This window comes from Salvelinus namaycush, chromosome 11 (assembly GCF_016432855.1).
Source record: "Salvelinus namaycush isolate Seneca chromosome 11, SaNama_1.0, whole genome shotgun sequence".
Taxonomy (NCBI): Eukaryota; Metazoa; Chordata; class Actinopteri; order Salmoniformes; family Salmonidae; genus Salvelinus; species Salvelinus namaycush.
In genome coordinates, this window is record NC_052317.1 from 9,930,269 (window position 1) to 9,949,773 (window position 19,505).

The window sequence follows — 19,505 nt, forward strand, 5'->3', positions numbered from 1 at the left end:
GAGACAATACATGCCACGAAAAGAAACAGCTCAGTATCATATTTGGAGAGAGATCCCCAAGGATACTTATGTGTGTGGACTAGTGATGAGAAGCTTTTCTTCTTGTGTACATACACACGTCACACACATACAGTATCAGTTAAAAGATTAAACACACCTACTCATTCTAGGGATTTTCTTTATTTTTTAGTATTTTCTACATTGTAGAATAACACATATGGAATCATGTAGTAACCAAAAAAGTGTTAAATGAAAATATATTTTATATACGAGTTTCTTCAAAGTAGCTACCCTTTGCCTTGAGGACAGCTTTGCAACCTTTTGGCATTCTCTCAACCAGCTTCATGAGGTAGTCACCTGGAATGCATTTCAATTAAAAGGTTTGACTTGTTAAAAGTTAGTTTGTAGAATTTCTTTCCTTCTTAATGCGTTTGAGCCAATCAGTTGTGTTGCGACAAGGTAGGGGTAGTATACAGAAGACAGCCCTATTTGCTAAAAGACCAAGTCCACAGCTCAAATAAGCAAAGAGAAACAATAGTCCATCATTACTTTAAGACATGAAGGTCAGTCAATCTGGAACATTTCAAGAACTTTGAAAGTTTCTTCTAGTGCAGTCGCAAAAACCCTCAAGCTCTATGATAAAACTGGCTATCATGAGGACTACCACAGGAAAGGAAGACCTGCTGCAGAGGATAAGTTCATTAGAGTTACCAGCCTCAGAAATTGCAGTCCAAATAAATGCTTCACAGATTTCAAGTAACAGACACATCTCAACATCAACTGTTCAGAGGAGACTGCATGAATCAGGCTTTCATTGTCGAATTGCTGCAAAGAAACCACTACTAGAAGGACACCAATAATAAGAAGAGACTTGCTTGGGCCAAGAAACACGAGCAATGGACATTAGACCGGTGGAAATCTGTTCTTTGGTCTGTAGTCCACATTTGAGATTTTTGGTTCCAACCGCCGTGTCTTTGTGAGACGCAGAGTAGGTGAACGGATGATCTCTGCATGTGTGGTTCCCACCGTGAAGCATGGAGGAAGAGGTGTGATTTTGTGGGGGTGCTTTGCTGGTGACGCCGTATGTGATTTGTTAGAATTCAAGGCACACTTAACCAGCATGGCTACCACAGCATGCTGCAGTGATACGCCATCCCAACTGGTTTGGGCTTAGTGGGACTATTTATTTTTCAACAGAACAATGACCCATCACAACTCCAGGCTGTGTAAGGGCTATTTGATCAAGAAGGAGCGTGATGAAGTGCTGCATCAGATGACCTGGCCTCCAAAATCTGTCACACCCTGATCAGTTTCACCTGTCCTCGTTATTGTCTCCACCCCCTCCAGGTGTCACTTGTTTTCCCCAGTGTATTTATCCCTGTGTTTCCTGTCTCTCTGTGCCAGTTTGTCTTGTATGTTTCCAAGTCAACCAGCGGTTTTCCCGTTCTCCTGCTTTTTGCATTCTCCTTTTTTCAAGTCCTCCCGGTTTTGCCTGTTTCTGGACTTTGTACCCACGTGCCTGACCAATCTGCCTGCCTTGACCACGAGCCTGTCTGCCACTCTGTAGCTCCTGGACTTTGATCTGGTGTTTGCCTGTCCACGACCATTCTCTTGCCTACCCCTTTGGATTAATAAACATTGTAAGACTCCAACCATCTGCCTCCTGCGTCTGCATTTGGGTCTCGCCTTGTGCCTTGATACAATCACCCGATCTCAACACAATTTAGATGGTTTGGGATGAATTAAACCGCAGAGTGAAGGAAAAGCAGCCAACAAGTGCTCAGCATATGTGGGAACTCCTTCAAGACTGTTGGAAAAGCATTCCAGGTGAAGCTGGTTGAGAGAATGCCAAGAGTGTGCAAAGCTGTCATCAAGGCAAAGGGTGGCTACTTTGAAGAATCTGAAATATAAAACATATTTTGATTTGTTTAACACTTTTTTGGTTACTATGTGTTATTTCATGGTTTTGATGTCTTCACTATTATTCTACAATGTAGAAAATGTAGAAAAATGTAGAAAAAACAAAGAAAAACCCTTGAATGAGTAGGTGTCCAGACTTTTGACTGGTACTGTATGCAAATACACACACACAGATGGCCGAGCCCTCATTAAACCTATACTGTCGGACGCAGGGGACTGTGGGGGTGGAGATCTGTCCCTCAGGTAGTGTGTGCATTCATGTGTGTGTGACTGTGCATGCGTGTATGTTTAGAGGACTGGCCATGTGTTGATGTGTGTACGTGTGTGTGGGCAGCTGTGATCTGACGTCCGAGGAACGGCTCACAAAGAGGAGTACAAACAGTCTGCGTAAAACCACACACCGAGGGGGGATCTGTCCAACAGCTCGCAACACTAGGAAAAGAGGAATCCACTTACAGAGACAGAGAGCCACAGCTATATTGTAGGCTACCATTAGAGCCTCTACCATTGGATATGACAAATGATTGCATTATTCCAGATCAGATTACCCAGCCCTAGGTTGGGGGCTCATATTGTCTGTGGTATACCTGGCTGTGTGAAATCAGTCATTGTGAGCCTCCCTTGCAGCGTGAAACTCACATGGAAGGCCATTCAGTTGCTATCTAACCAGTGTCTATCCCCTATTTATACAACGGGTGGGTCTAATGCAGAATGCTGATTGGTTAAAACCTCATTCCAGCCGGTGTCAATTCAACAAATTACCACCGGCTAAATCTGACGTTAAAAAGCCTATTTACTCTGTTCCATCTGACTGCGCAACCCACTGTCTCATCAGCCCAACCAGGCAATTTATAAACTTGATCTCCACAATAAAAAGCATCTAGACATTATCTCACATTTCTTTTAACATTTCGTTTTTCAACAGTGGAGATTTGCATAAACCTTGCTATCTGTCCCTCTAACATTTGCAACATTGTTTCAATATTCAAATTCGATCTGCAGCTGTCCCATAGTAATGAACATGTCGGGAGTCGGGACGAGACAGACAGGCAGGCAGCGTTTCTCAGCCAGTTGAAATCATGAATCAGTTGGCATAATTTTTATGGACATATACAAAGAAATGTCCATTGAAAAAAAAAGATTTAAAAAATGCTTTAAGTCTCTATGAGATTGGAGAACACATTGGGAGGGATCTTGACCATTGCGCCATACAAAATCTTACAAGATTCTTGACATCCTTCGTCTGCGCGTATGAACTGCCCTTTTCAAATCAAACCACAGGTTATCAATGAGGTTCAAGTCCGGAGACTGAGATGGCCTATTGCAAATTGTTGATTTTGTGGTTGCCAAATACTAAGGGGCTGATCCGGGAGGACCATGTAGAACAGGCACTAAAACCCCATTGACATGCTGGACAGTACTTACAATTTGATGCACACACCAAAACACAGGTCAAATACAATAAACATGAGTAATAAGTCCAGCGATTGGCTGAATACCCGGGGCGCGAGATGGTTGGAGTTGTTAACAAAGCAGCATGACAGATATATGATGCCAATTTTTAGAACTACCGGTAGTTTCTTTGAGAAGATACATAATGCGATCTGTGCATTTGAACAACAGCATAAATACACCTATTTCACTTCTCATGTCAAAACTGAATGACCACTGCTGCACATGTAGCCACTGTTTTAAACAGATTAGATTATACTATTGAGAACGAGCAGACAGCTCCCGAAACGAGTGCACCAGGGAGAACGCAACAAGCATACAGATGCAATAAGTGAAAACGCATTATCTAACTGGGGATAGCTAACTAACATGATGTCACAAAGCATGATGCGCTAGACAGTTAATGTTCATTCTGAAATAACTTTATATTTCCGAGTTAGTCAGATATGAGTTTAGAAGTTGGCATGGGAGCTGACTAGCTAGCTGCCTATCAAAAGGTAGATAACTGGTTAATTTGACCAAAAATCGACCAAACTATTTCAGTCACTCACACTCACAGTAGCTTGCACACACAGCACGGCCCCTGTTGAGTGTTACCTCTCTCTACCTCCTCTCCCTCACGTTTTATCAGTTTCGGTTATTAAAATAGCTTAGAAATTGACTTTTCTGCTGCATCTCTAACTCGGATTGGACCAGGTCTGGATCCGACCAGGTCCATATGGAACGGGTCTAGTTGTCCTCAGGTCTGTTCGTAACGCGTCTCTATATAAAAAAAGGTATTTATGCATATTGGTACGGATGGGAAAGCCCCAGGTCCATTTCGGTACGGATCCAACTTTTTGGACCCGTAAAGGCTTCTAGTGCTCGGGGAATGGTGGACTGTGATTGGCTGATACAAGTGGGGTGACTTGGAGGTACTACTATGGTGAGAAAATAAGGTGGTGTTGGGCAAGTACAACAAACTACTAGAAAAGGGGTGCTGAAACTGCTAAATCAGACCTGGCAGAGCCACCCCCACATCTACTGTGTAAATGTGAACTCTAAACAAAAGGCTCTATTTTAAAGGGGATGACATAAGGAAAAGGGGGATACATAGTCAGTTGTACAACTGAATATAAGGCCACTACTGTGTGTTCATCTGCCTGGACAGGGAAGAAGAGCTGTGAAGGAGCCAGACAAGGAAAAGTCCAGTCTTTCTGAGTGTCTGGCCACCCCGTCAAAAAAGTAGACAATATGCGTCTGGCCCAAACAGGGTTTGTTCTTTGGTGCATCTGGCCACCCCATCAAGTAGGTGCTTGAGGTCACAAAACCTGGCTGTGAGATGAGGCCGAGACCACTGCAGGCTTTGCAGTTCTGAAAAAGGTGAGCCATCAGCATGCAGAGGTGGATCCGATGGCGGCCACCCCCTCTGCCCAGAAAAAGACAAAAAGAGGACCTCGGCAGTGAGGGCAGGTGAGACCCAGCGGCAGAGCTTGACAAGGACTGGAGACTGCATAGCTCCAATCTAAGGACTGGAGACTGCATAGCTGCAGCAGTAGAGCTCAACAAGGACACTGGGACTGGATACTTTGGTGGCTGGACCCACAAAGCAGCAACGGGTGGCAGCCACCGGAAAGGCCGGACACAGGCAGGGGGACCAGGTGAGGACCTTGGATCAGGAGGACAGGCCGCAGCAGGACAATTAGACAAAGGCCCCAGATCAGGAAGCCAGGCCACAGTGGGAGGGCTCAGCTGGGCCCCCGCAGTGATGATAGGTGAGGGATCCAAGATTGGAGCTGATGTCAGCTGGATCTCCACAGAAGCAACGGACAGTGATCTCAGGACAGCAGACGGCCGACCCCCACGTCAGCAGCAGGAGAGGGCCGGGGACAGGAGCTGAGATCAGCTGGATCCTCACAGCAGCAACGGGTGGATATCTCAGGAGGACAGGAGACAGCGGCTCACCTGATAGAGAGGGATAAAATATACCCAACGACTGGAGAGAGCTGGACAGCTGGTCGAGGAGAAACTGACTGAGTGCCCAGAGCTAATAACTTTGGGCCTGACTGAGCTAGTGACTTAGGGCCTGACTGGGCTACAGACTGTGAGCTAGGGGATGTTAGGCCTATCAGGACAGAAAACTCTGGGCTTTCTGGGATACAGTGGGCCTAGCATAGCAGGAAACTGTGAAAGCACTGGGTGATCAAGGAAATCAGGGAACTGAGAGCTAAGATGCTCTGGACCTACTGGGGCTATAGGAGCTATAGACTGAGGATGTAGTAAGGCAGAGGATGAGGTACAGGACACTGAACACCATGGATAGGAGGGTCCCCCAATGGGACATCAGTAGGTTACCCCAATGGGACGTCAGGAGGGTCTCCCAAGGCAAGATCTAGAGGGTCTGGAGGTAGCGAGATTCTGGACACTGGAGTTAGCAGGGTACTAGCATGAGTGGCCAGCAGAGGTGATGACAGGCAAGTCCCACAGGCAGGGGCTGACAGAGTCGGGCCAGCCTGAGCTGTCCGTGTGGAGGTAGGCAGACACCACTGGATGGTAGCAAGCTGGACTTGGAAGGTAAGATGAGGTCAATCCCACCAGGCATGGTCCGACTGACATTCTGATATGTTGGCTGGAGTAGGGTGTTCTCTCAAGGTGAGCTGTAGTAGCTCCTCCATCCTCCAGGGCTCCTCTGGCCCTGGAGAAGGCTGAGGCTCCATGGCAGGAGCGGGTGTAGTAGGCCCCACTACTAACTTGAGCTCCATGGTCTGAGCAAGCTGGATCTGCATGGCTGCGGTTGGCTGGAGCACAGTCGTGGGGTGCTGCCCCAGGATGAGCTCTGGTAGCTCTTCTGGCCCTGGAGAAGGCTCTAGCAACACTGAGGGACTCCACAGCAGAGGTTGGATCCGAGACCGGGGCTGATGGCGACTGATGCTGAAGGTGAGGGCGTCATCGAGGGCTTATGCTTATGAAAGCGCTGATGAGCAACTTATGCTGATAAGTGTGGTGTGGAGCTGCAGGCCGGTAAATCTGCAGCAACCCCTTCAATATGAGCCATAGCAACTGGCAGTGATCGAGAAGGTGCATGAGAAAGGTGACATGAGGACTGGTCAGCCTCCACTAGGTCAGGATGGACATCCCTTTTGGTGACCAATGGTGGTGATCTTCTCCTCGTCGTAGATACAGCCGCCCCTTCCCCGCATCTTCTCACTGACCCTCTGTGGTGTGCTGGTACGAGCCTGTGGCACTGGAGATTCAGTTGGTTGTGGGCATGGTTTGGCTAGTGTAGTCTTGAGCTGCTCTATCCTATGCCCCATCTGTTTGAGCTTCTTCTTGGCCTCAAGTAACATCAGATTAGAGAGGAGAGCTGTGTTGCGACGGGGGATCTAGAACCTCTCCCTGATAGCATACCACCGATCGTCCCAATGGTCACTGCGTCTAGTGCAGTGGGAGTGACATGCCGTGTCTTCAGGCTTGTTTGCTTGTCTTTGTTCAGGGAGAGGAGACCGGGATGAGGTGGATGGTGACCAACGCCTTGACTCTGTGTAACTCTGAGACATCTTGGGCTGTGGTAGCTTATAATATCCGGCAAGCGAAGGACAATGACAAATACTAAAGGGGCTGATCTGGGAGGACCACGTAGAATGGGCACTAGTAGAGAGCTATTAGGTGTCAATGGATAATGTTCAGCCACCAAAGGTCTGTTCGGCAACAAGTCAGATGTCTTCAGAACAGGCTTATTGCAGATATTGGGCTCAACACACCACACTCTTCTGTAATGATAGCTCACAGAAAGTGAGAGTGTATAAAAGTGGTTCTATGGAAAGAGAATAAAATAATAGCAGTAAGTACAGGCTTACAGACAAATACACAGATAGTAGAATTCAAAGGCCCAATTACTGGTAAGCATATAACAACTGAAACATGACTGCAACGTAACTAAGGTCTGCACAGGCTAAATTAGGCTACATGCATACATCATAAGGCTAAACACAGTACACGGTAGCATGAAGCTTCATAAAGACTCTAAATGTCCATAAACACAGCCATTAACTCAACCAGAAAGTATGAGCATAATTTATATGATAGGCTATCCTAAACGAAGCATGTGGTACACAGCATAACGAGCTAGCATGACTGGCTAGCACCTAGGCTAGTTGATTAGAAATAGCATGAAGCACATGGAAGGAAAATACCTTATAAACATGGTAAATATTCTACTGCCTTAGCAACACCCAACTAAAACCCCAATGACATGGGGGTGCACGCACTAAAACACAGGTCAAACACAATTAACATAAGGAAAAGTCCAGCAAGTTCATTCCTTTCTGACCATGAGAAAATACCTTATAACATTACAAACATGGTACATATTCTACTGCCTTAGCAACACCCAACTAAAACCCAAAAGACATGTCGGATAGTACTTACAATTAGATGCGTGCACTAAAACACAGATCGAACACAATTAACATAAGGAATAGTCCAGCAAGGCCATTCCATTCTGACCATGATCTCACTCTGAAGACCTGAGCACGGTTCAGTTGATGAGGAGGGTTCAGTGAGGTGCATGGGGAATGGCGGACTGTGATTGGCTGATACAAGTGGGGTGACTCGGAGGTACCACTACATGTTGAGAAAATAAGGGGGTGTTGAGCAAGTACAACAAACTACTAGAAAAGGGGTGCTGACACTGCTAAATCAGCACTGGTCTTTTAACAGTGGTCAATGCGTGGTGGTCCCGGGGAGCTGCGTGGCGGTCTTGGGGAGCTGCGTGGCGGTCTCCGAGAGCTGCGTGGTGGTCCTGGGGAGTTGCGTGGCGGTCTCGGGGAGCTGCGTGGCAGTCTCGGAGAGCTGCGTGGCGGCCTCGGAGAGCTGCGTGGCGGTCTTGGGGAGCTGCGTGGCGGTCTTGGGGAGCTGCGTGGCGGTCTCCCGAGAGCTGTGTGGTGGTCCTGGGGAGCTGCGTGGCGGTCCTGGGGAGCTGCGTGGTGGTCTCTGAGAGCTGCGTGGCGGTCCTGGGGAGCTGCGTGGCAGTCCTGGGGAGCTGCGTGGCGGTCCCGGGGAGCTGCGTGGCGGTCCCGGGTAGCTGCGTGGCGGTCCCGGGGAGCTGCGTAGCGGTCTCGGGGAGCTGCGTGGCGGTCTCGAGGAGCTGCATGGTGGTCTCGGGGAGCTGCGTGGCGGTCTCGGGGCTATTGCGTGCGCACACGCGCAAAGTTTAAAGGGACCCTCCCCTATTTTGGACAACCCCAGTAATTTTCTAACTGTCCCTAAGCATTTGCTCCAGTTACAAACCTTGCACCTGTTTTTCATCCTCCAAAACTATCAGGACTCAGGCTAGTGGCTTGAAAGCTGAGGCGATAAGTGAGGCCCCAGTAGTCGATACACGGATGCAGGGTTTTGTCCTTCCTCGCAAAAAGAAGAACCCTGCGCCGGTGGGGGTGGCAGAAGGACGGATACACCCTGCATCCAGCGAGTCCTCGATGTACGTTTCCATCGCCTTGGTCTCCGGACGCAACAGAGAATACAGCCGCCCCAAGGGGTGGAGTAGGGCCCGGGAGAAGGCCGATCCCGCAGTCGTAGGGCCGATGCGGAGGAAGCAAAGTGGCACAGGCCTTGCTAAAAACCTCCCAGAGATCCTGGTACTACACGGCAATGGCGAAGAGGTCTGTGGCTTCTTCCAAGCCCACAGGAGACGTCCCTGTAACGGTCGTCCTCCTCCTCTTCGGAAGAAGAGGAGGAGTAGGGATTGGACCAAAGCGCAGCGTGATAATTTGACATAATGAAGTTTATTAAAGAAAAGACGAAAACCGAAAACACTTCAACAAACTACAAAATAACAAACGAACGTAGACTGACCTAAAACATGAGAACTTACATAAAACACGAAGAACGCACGAACAGGTACAGACTACAACAAACGAACGAACAAACCGAAACAGTCCCGTATGGTGCAACATACACAGACACGGAAGACAATCACCCACAAACAAACAGTGTGAACAGTCTACCTTTATATGGTTCTCAATCAGAGGAAACGTCAAACACCTGTCCCTGATTGAGAACCATATAAGGCTAATTACACCTGACCTAAACATAGAAACACAAAACATAGAATGCCCACCCCAACTCACGCCCTGACCAACTAAACACATACAAAATTAACAGAAAACAGGTCAGGAACGTGACAGAACCCGGAGCAGGCTGCAATGATTTCAGGCAATGAGAGTGGCAGAACGGGCTCCAGACCATGATACACCAGCAGTCCTGTCAATAAAAGGATTGTGTCGCTGGAGCCATGAAAACCCCAACACCACGAGTACCTGAGGTGACTTGATGAGCATAAACTGCATAGACTCACTGTGGTTCCCTGACACTCGCAGGTTGATAGGAACCATATTGTGGGTGACTCTGCCTATAGAGCGCCCATCCAGTGCTCTGACATCTATGGGAATGGAGAGGGGTTGAACCTCAGATTCTCTCCGTCACGTAGACCCCGGGGACTTCCAGGATTCCTCAGATGCGAGGTGGGATCCTTCGGCGAGCGAGTGGGACCGGAATCAGACCTCTCCCTCCTACGTTCAGAATGGTTAAGGCGATGAGTGAGTCGAGATCCGGGGGAAACTCCCGGGTGGCAAGCTCGTCTTTAATAACCTCTTGAGCCTATGGGGGGTGCTATTTCGACTTTGGAAAAATGTGTTCCCAAATTAAACTGCCTCGTACTCAATTCTTGCTCGTACAATATGCATATTATTATTACTATTGGATAGAAAACACTCTCTAGTTTCTAAAACCGTTTGAATTATTTCTCTGAGTGAAACAGAACTCATTCTGCAGCACTTTTCCTGTCAGGGAGTGAGATTTCAGAAATCGAGGTCCCTGTCCTGAGGTCAGTTTATAAGTCCCCATGCAAGCTATGGGGCTACATGCACTGCATACGTCTTCCTCTAGATGTCAGTAAGCGGGGAGAATTTGAATGGAGTGGATTGCGCAATCTGGGACCTTATATAAGACCCTGGAGCGGAAGGACCGTCCTTTTCAACAGTGCGCTTGACGCATGAAGACATCACAATGGCGTCCTGCAAACGCTTTCGTTTTAGTAGTTCTATATCTCCGGTCATGTTTTTATTCGTTATAGGTGTTAAAGACATCATAAGGTAGTTAATTTAAACCGACTTATAGCAGTTTATAGCAGTTTATTGCGATTTTCTGGGATTTCTTTGCCATGCGCTTTCACGAGTTGGACACCACTCCAGTTGGCGGCTAACATTAGCGGCTATTTCGACCGGACAAGAGGACATCTTTCAACCCAAAGACGATTGTTCTGGAGAAAGGACACCTTGCCCAAGATTCTGATGGAAGCTCAGCTAATAGTAAGCAGTCTTTATGCTGTTAATTCGTACTTATGTTGACAAATGTCAGATAATAATTCCGCCATGAATTATGGTGCGGTCTCGCTTTAGCGCACGCTGTATGCTTGAAGTAACGTTAATTTTAAAAATGTAATTCAGCAATTGCATTAAGAACTAATTTGTCTTTCAATTGCTGTCCAACCTGTATTTTTTAGTCAAGTTTTGGAATAGTTACTGATTAGATTAGGTGCCTCTTCAAAGATTTCTCCTGCCATTTTCTGGGCAGCTTTGCTACTTTTCTCATTGTATAACCACGATTTGTGCCGCTAAATATGCACATTTTCGAACAAACTCTATATGCGTTGTGTAATATGATGTTATAGGACTGTCATCTGAAGAATTCTGAGAAGGTTAGTGAAAAAATTAATATCTTTTGGTGGTTTATACGTTATCGCTCTTTTTGCCTTGAATCAATGCTGGGGTGATGTTTGCACATGTGCTAAGCTAATATAACGCTATATTGTGTTTTCGCTGTAAAACACTTAGAAAATCTGAAATATTGTCTGGATTCACAAGATCTGTGTCTTTCAATTGCTGTACGCTGTGTATTTTTAAGAAATGTTTTATGATGAGTAATTAGGTAATACACGTTGCTCTCTGTAGTTATTCTAGTCGAGTTGTGATGGTGGCTGCAATGGTAAACTATGATTTATACCTGAAATATGCACATTTTTCTAACAAAATATATGCTATACAATAAATATGTTATCAGACTTTCATCTGATGAATTTGTTTCTTGGTTAGTGGCTATTTATATCTTTATTTGGTCGAATTTGTGATAGCTACTGATGGAGTAAAAAACTGGTGGAGTAAAAAAAATGGTGTCTTTTGCTAACGTGGTTAGCTAATAGATTTACATATTGTGTCCTCCCTGTAAAACATTTTAAAAATCAGAAATGATGTCTGGATTCACAAGATGTGTATCTTTCATCTGGTGTCTTGGACTTGTGATTTAATGATATTTAGATGCTAGTATTTACTTGTGACGCTATGCTAGGCTATGCTAGTCAGCTTTTTTACTGGTGGGGGTGCTCCCGGATCCGGGTTTGGGAGGAACTAGAAGTTAATCTTTAACCTCCTCCGATAATCCGTGAAGGAACGTGTCGAACAGGGATTCCGGGTCCCAGGCACTCTCGGCGGTCAACGTGCGGAAATCAACCGCATAGTCTGCCACACTACGGGAGTCTTGAGGAAGCAGGAGTGGCTTCCAAGCAGCCTCTCTCCCGGACAACAGAGAATCGAAAACCTTTTTCACCTCCGCCACGAACTCCTCCAGACTGCAGCACATGGCAGATTGTTGTTCCCACACAGCTGTAGACCAGGCGAGAGCACTCCTGAACATCAGCATTATAAGGTACGCTATCTTCAAGCAATCCGAGGGAAAGGACGATGGCTGTAGCTCAAAGATGAGGGAGCACTGGGAGAGAAACGCCAAACAGGTTCCTGAATCTCCAGCAAAGCGTTCCGTAAAAGGTAAGCGGGGTTCTCAGGAAGCTGGGGTAGACTGGAGAGACGCACTGCTGACAGAGGGGTTACTGAGGGGCTAGGAGATTACTGTAGGGGCTGGCTGCCTAACAGACAATCTGCAGAATTGCTCCCGCAATGTATTGAAGGCACGGTCATGGCATTCCGCCAAGGTCTGGAATCCTTCCATAAGACCTTGAAGTAACTCCTCGTGTCTTCCAATGGTTTCTCCTTGGTAGGAGACGGAGTTGCGGAGCTGGTCCGAATCTGCTCGGTCAGTCAGGGCCAGTTCGTACTATCGGGACTCAGACTAAGACCCAGATGCAGACACAGGAGGTGGATAGTACGAGGCTCAGAGTTTATAATAGTACACGGGGCAGGCAAAAGGTAAGTCAAGGCAGGCAAAGGGTAGTAATCCAAATCTGAGTCCGGCAGGTACAGGACGGCAGGCAGGATCAGGGTCAAGACAGGCAGAAAGGTCAGAAATGGGAAGACTAGGAAAAACAACAACTAGAGCACAGGAAATACGCTGGTTTTCTTGCCTGCCAAAATCCCCCCCTTCTAATATCCTTACTTTTGTGGCTAGAGTCAAATACTTTCTGTGGCACACACTACTGGTCAACATGAGCTACCAAAATGATTCTGAAGTGTGCCATGATTAAGTGTGCCAATGATTATAACGGCAATTCTGATCCAACCATATATTCAGACATTGTACCCCTGGATTGAGAGGATGGAAGTTCAATATGTAGCTAGATGTAGAAGCCTTATGTTAACTATCTAACGTTGCCCATGAAAGGAAGTTAGGCTAGCGAGCAAGCATTTTAGCCAGGTAGCCCAGGACAACAAAAAATAAAAGTGTGTACTCTATGAGAGTCATAGAGCGTTTCATCAACATGAAAGAGAGAAGGATGGCATGGACGTTTCTCTACAAGTAGGGTGAGTCAACGTGTTTTTTCTACTTGCAGTAACACACGCACACACAAATCAGAAGCATGGACAGCCACATCATATTTAGCTTGCGTTGATTGGACAAAATAGTTTTTGGTATCTTTTAGACTAATGATGATGTTGAAATGTTGAAGTTGAAATGGTGCTGTAATAGTGGAGGCAGCTCCTGTTTTCTTTGCGACTTGCGGTGACTCTCCGTGGGCCTAAATCAATAGTTGTTTAGTAGTCCAAAAATGTTGGAAACATTACCTTGCTTGACCATGTTGTAGGTCATGTAACTGTTTGTTACATACAATATGCTTTGTGAACATCACCAGACAGAGGTTACTCTCCGGTTTAGTGATGAAACAAAGGTGTGGTTGAATTTATTCTGCCACTGTGTACTCTTATTGTCTCAGCCTTAGGCCTACAGTATATATTACGGTGGCCATGCATATCAACTAATAGGTTATAAAGCAAACAATGCAATTATCACAACACATAGGTTGTAATAAATTATGTATTATTTTCTGGCTTGTCTTCCCCAGGTGTTTTACCCACGTACTGCACAGGTTGTGAGCGTCGCAAACAACCTTTCAACTCTGAGAATGAGAATGGGAAATTACTGTAATTAATACATGCATTAACAGAAATGTATGTAACCAAATGAAGAGGGATTAATGGTACATTTACTAGACCTACTGGTGACACATGTAATGGAAAATTAATCAAAAATAAACAATTCACACAATTAAAGAATGAATGGGCAAGACTTGGTGGGAGACAGCTGAGCACATTCTGGAGAGCTGAGTGCGTGCATTCTGGAGAAAGACACACCATATCTTCGCCACACACCCCTCCCCTTCCTGTTGCTACATTTTTTATGATACTCAAGACACATTATCTTCACACATACACTACCGTTCAAAAGTTTTGGGTCACTTAGAAATGTCCTTGTTTTTGAAAGAAAAGCACATTTTTTTGTCCATTAAAATAACATCAAATTGATCAATACAGTGTAGACATTGTTAATGTTGTAAATGACTATTGTAGCTGGAAATGGCTGATTTTTTTATGGAATATCTACATAGGCGTACAGAGGCCCACTATCAGCAACCATCACTCCTGTGTTCCAATGGCACGTTGTGTTAGCTAATCCAAGTTTATCATTTTAAAAGGCTAATTGATCATTAGAAAACCCTTTTGCAATTATGTTAGCACAGATGAAAACAGTTGTCTGATTAAAGAAGCAATAAAACTGGCCTTCTTTAGACTAGTTGATTATCTGGAGCATCAGCATTTGTGGATTCGATTACAGGCTCAAAATGGCCAGAAACAAAGACCTTTCTTCTTAAACTCGTCAGTCTATTCTTGTTCTCAGAAATGAAGCCTAGAGAAATTGCCAAGAAACTGAAGAGCTGGTACAACACTGTGTACTACTCTCTTCACAGAACAGCGCAAACTGGCTCTAACCAGAATAGAAAGAGGATTTGGAGGCCCCGGTGCACAACTGAGCAAGAGGACAAGTATATTAGATTGTCTAGTTTGAGAAACAGACGCCTCACAAGTCCTCAACTGGCAGCTTCATGAAATAGTACCCGCAAAACACCAGTCAACAGTAAAGAGGCGACTCCGGGATACTGGCCTTCTAGGCAGAGTTCCTCTGTCCAGTGTCTGTGTTCTTTTGCCCATCTTAATCTTTTCTTTTTATTGGCTAGTCTGAGATATGGCTTTTTCTTGCAACAACTGCCTGTATTTTAGATGCTTTTCACTGACAGCCGCAACTCAATCAGCTAGACATATTGTTATGCACCCTGCCCAAATTGCGAGATTCACAAATAGGCATAGGCCTACACACTTGTGATTTGAAACAATCCACAGCTTTAGAAAAATTAAAATAAGCTAATGCTCCTCTGTTGCTAAGTTATTCTCTCTGGTGAAGTATTTTGAACAGGGGCACAACTTTCACTGGGGACGGGGGGGACATGATATTCCCCCCACATTCTCAAAATAGCATTTTTCTCCCCCCAAGTTTTATAATTGCACTGTGATACAAAAAAAGCGGCATCGTGTGCTTTAGGACCAAGCGGACGCCTCAGAGCGGTCGGGTAGGCTGTTTGGCGGTTTCAGCCGGCTGGATTTAGGACCATGCAGACACCACAGAGCTTGTGGAAAGGCAGTGTGATGGCAAAGCTTAAGACCAGCACGGTGCTGGTCAAAAACCTTTTTTGGCTTTGTTATTATGGGGTATTGTGTGTAGATGAGTGATTTTATTTTTTGTATTTAATCCATTTTAAAATAAGGCTGTAACGTAACAAAAGGTGGAAAAAGTCAAGGGGTCTGAATACTTTCCGAATGCACTGTATATTTGAATGCCCATTCATGTTCATATATTCTCAGACATAAATTACTGCAGTTTAAGACCATCCATAGAACATGCTATATTCCAGTGAAACTGAAAATCATGCACTCATAAATGTAATTGGTCTGCTCAAAGTGTAAAACACAAAAGGGGACCTACAGTGGGCTCCAAAATTACTGGCACCCCTGACTGGCAATGCGCAAATCATGCTTAAACAAATATAAACAATATAATTATAGAGATAAACTCAAAATACCAACATGTGAGAAATACGATACTTTATTAATGTTTCAATGGAACCAACCAAAATAATTTATTGATTTAATTAAAAATCAATGTCCTCCAAATCAAGGTTTCACAATTAATGGCACCCTTAAAGATTATTGTAAATAACATCTACCAAAATTAAACCACAAATTAAATTAAACTTATTTAAGTTTATTTAAGTCTTAAGGAACTATATTGAGCCATTACATCACTTCCTGTTTCACTAGGGTATAAAAATGAGGTAACACACATGCAATATCCCACTGTCATCCAACACCATGACGAAAACAAAAGAACTGGCAGTTCAAAAGAGACAGATGGTCGTAGACCTTCATAAATCTGGTAATGGCTACAAGAAGATTCACAAACGATTGAATATACCACTGAGCACTGTCAGGGCAATCATTAGAAAATTCAAAAGATATGGAACAGTTGAAAACCTCATGGGTAGAGGACGCAAATGCATTTTGCCCCCCAGGATAGGGAGAAGGATGGTGAGAGAAGCAACAAAATCCCCAAGAATCACTGTGAAAGAATTGCAGGCCTTGGTGGCGTCTTGGGGTCACCAGGTTTCAAAAAGCACCATCAGACGCCACCTCCTGTCATGATCGTCGTAACTTTGAGGAAGAGTGGACCAAGGCGCAGCGTGATAACAATACATCCTTCTTTTATTTAGAAGATGAAAACGAAACGAACACTACAACAAACAGACGACCGTGAAGCTATTCAAACAAAATAGTGCTGACACTAAACACTACACATAGACATAGACAATTACCCACAAATCCCCAACACAAAACAAGCCACCTATATATGATTCTCAATCAGGGACAACGATAGACAGCTGCCTCTGATTGAGAACCATATTAGGCTGAACATAGAAACAGACAAACTAGACACACAACATAGAATTCCCACCCAGCTCACGTCCTGACCAACACTAAACAAGCAAAACACACAAGAACTATGGTCAGGACGTGACACCTCCACAACCACAGGCTCTTTGGAAGGGTTGCCAGAAGAAAGCCCTTTCTGACCACAAGACATAGACGCAAGCGCTTGGAGTTTGCCAAACGTCATTTAAATTATGACTGGAAGAAGGTGCTCTGGTCAGATGAGACCAAAATTGAAAGTTTTGGTCAGATACAGCATCGGCATGTTTGGCGTCGAAACAGAGATGGATACAAGGAGAGGTACCTCATACCCACGGTGAAACAGAGATGCATACAAGGAGAGGCACCTCATACCCACGGTGAAATATGGAGGGTGGTCAGTGATGTTTTGGGGCTGTTTTAATTCCAGAGCTTCAGGGGCACTGGTTAAGATTGATGGCATAATGAATTCCACCAAGTATCAGGCAATTTTGGCTGACAATCTGGTTGCCTCTGCCAGAAGGCTGGGACTTGTCCGTAGGTGGACTTTCCAACAAGACAATGACCCGAAACATACCTTAAGATCCACACAGAAATGGTTCTGTGACAACAAAATCAATGTTCTGCCATGGCCATCTCAGTCGCCGGACCTCAATCCAATCGAAAACCTGTGGGCTGAGTGGAAGAGGGCAGTTGATAAGCGCAAACCCAAGAATGTGAAGGATCTTGAAAGGATCTGCATAGAGGAGTGGTCCAAAATCCCTCCAAATGTGTTCCTTAACCTTGTCAAACATTACAGGAAAAGACTCCATGCTGTTATCCTTGCCAGAGGTGGTTATACTAAGTACTAAATGAGGAGTGCCAATAATTATGAAACCTTGATTTTGGTTCAATATATTTTGTATTAAATAATTGTATGATTTTGGTTGGTTCCATTGAAACCTTAATAAAGTACAGTATTTCTCACATGTTGGTATTTTGAGTTTATCTTTATAATTATATTGTTTATATTTTTTTAAGTATTTTCTGTGCATTGCAAGTCAGGGGTGTCAGTAATTTTGGAGCCCACTGTATTTGCATATGTTAAGCTCTTGTGAAAGTTGGCTTAATTCTGGCAAAGAGTATGGTATTTTATCTTCGCATGTCTACAGACTCTCCCTTCTTCCTGTTTTTGTTTGCTTGGAAATGTTGATACTGGAGACTGTTATCAGAAGGAACTGTGCAACCTAGCACTTATAGCAGCTAAGAAATGCATTGCCATTAATTGAAAAGGTTGGTTATCCTCACACAATGTCACAATGGATGGCAGAAATGTCAAGTTACGCATCACTAGATTTGATTTATTACAAGATTAAGGGTATACTGTGTGCCTTATATGGAATAGCCTACTGTATGACAAAAGGGGTCTGTATTGAAAACCTTAGATTGTTTTCCTCGAGTAGTCGCAAATATATACGTATTTCATGGCACACGAGACACCTGTGTGATTTGCGCCTGTCTCATTGGACTAATCCATTGAAAAGGCCGCGGGGATGCCACATCTATCTCCAGAATGCGCTCTCTCCCACCATTTCGTGGTTATTCATTGTTTCATAACTTCATTGTGTGCATTGTTGGTAGTGTAACGTCTATCAATTCCCATTACATACATCATCAGTAGTAGCTTCAGGAGAATACAGGCAGAATCTGCGAATGCCAGCAACAACAAAAAGTAAGCAAAAATGCCCACAGTCATCAAGCTAGGTAAGAGACCATTATTAAATATGTTTAAGTGATTGATAAGACTGAACTAGGTCAATGATCTTGATTTCAATAATCAAGATTGGTGTTGCACCTTTAACCAATAGCCTAACAAATGAACAACTCCTACAAATAAACTACAAAGACCTGTGTTTTGATTATCTTTATTAAGACATCTTCTATATCAAATTTCAGCCAGACCGCCCAGCCAGCCAGAGCCGCCTGCACGCCCGACCCCCACAAGTCTAGTCAATAACTCAACTCTCTCCCCAACACAACTTCATTCCCATCTTAATTTTTTTTTATGTCTCAAGGGAAAGGTTTGGAAATCAAAAGTTTAATAAAAAAAACACACATACACCTCCTACACATTAACATACAGAAACAGTCCATCTTCCATATAATTCATATCATAGGCCTAATAGTACTGTAGAGCTCTTTTTACTTACACACAATATAGCTGGGTCACCCCCCATCCTGCCCCTAGGGGTCCACGGCCCTGCAGCGCCCCAACCCAGAACACCCCACTCAGCTTTAGGATCTTAGTGAAACATTCATTATTGGTTTCAGATGTGTTGGGCCAAGGCCAGAGGGACAACCAACAGTACGGTAGACCCACCTAGGGATTGCCTAAATAGGTATCTCTCCAAACGTGGGCATGTTTTCAATACAGACTCCTTTTGTCTACAGTATTCCATATAAGGAATCCATACCTTATGAAAGTTGCACAGTATACCCTTTATCTTGTAATAAATCAAATCTAATGATATTTAGCTGAACATTTATGTCATCCATTGTGACATTGTGGGAGGGTAACCAACCTTCCAACTAATGGCAATGCATTTCTTAGCCGCTATAAATGCTAGGTTACACAGTTTCTTCTGATAACAGTCTCAGGTATCAACATTTCTAAGCACACAAAAACAAAGAGAAGGGAGAATCTGTAGACATGCTGAGATAAAAGCACATACTTTTTGCTAGAATTCTGCCAGCCTTCACAAGTGTCACGCCCTGACCTTAGAGATCCTTTTTATGTCTCTATTTTGATTTGGTCATGGTGTGAGTTGGAGTGGGTATTCTATGTTCTATTATTTGTATTTCTATGTTTTGGCC